Genomic DNA, 887 nt, shown 5'->3' on the forward strand with positions numbered 1-887 from the left:
CTCTGTGCTCCTCCGTGCTCCTCTCTGCTCCTCTGTGCTCCTCCGTGTTCCTCCCTGCTCCTCTCTGCTCCTCTCTGCTCCTCCCTGCTCCTCTCTGCTCCTCTGTGCTCCCGGCCCGCAGCTCACCCTGCGATGGGTCGCTGCAGCCCTTCTCCTCCTCCACCCTTCTGCTTGTGTTTCAATCTCTCCATTGCTCACCACCAGCCCAGGGGAGGCTCAGTGCTTTGAGCTGATCCGGGAAAGCCTGGAAATAGAGGTTATCCACCATGTGCACCACCAGTGTGGGATGAGCCTCACCAGCCCTCAGGCAGGGCTAGCAGAGAGCTGCTCTCACCTCCATCCTCTGCTGCTTGGGCTGCAGGGATGGGGCAGATGGGTGCCATGGTCCTCATCGAGTTAAAAACATAGGGATGGAGCTAAAAACACAGGAAGGGAGCTGAAAGTGCAGGGATGAAGTTAAAAATGCAGGAATGGAATTAAAAATGCAGAGATGCTTCAGGGACCAGCAGAGTCAAGACAGGGAGATTCGGCCTCATGTGCTGTCCAGATCTCCCATCCTCATTTGGGCAGCCCTGGGGAACTCCAGCAGCAAGGTGAGAAGGTGCTTGGCTCTGGTTTGAATTCATGGGAAGAATAAACCCAGAGCTGTGCTCAGCCCTGTCCTCTCTCAACTGCAGGCTCTGCTGTGTGGGAGCCACGAGTGGGTGCTGGCTGGGGCTGTGGGACAGCCCTTGGTCTGGCCCAGCTCTGCACCAGGAGCAGGGCTCAAAACCTGCTTTGTTCAGCACTGGCTCATCCCAGCTCCTGCTAATCCTAAAAATCCACCCGCTCCCACCCAAACCCAGGAGAGCAGCTGGGCTTGGTGCCAAAGCCCCTCCAGGCTGAAG

This window comes from Corapipo altera, unplaced genomic scaffold (genome assembly GCF_003945725.1).
Source record: "Corapipo altera isolate COAL_440 unplaced genomic scaffold, ASM394572v1 142, whole genome shotgun sequence".
Classification (NCBI taxonomy): Eukaryota; Metazoa; Chordata; class Aves; order Passeriformes; family Pipridae; genus Corapipo; species Corapipo altera.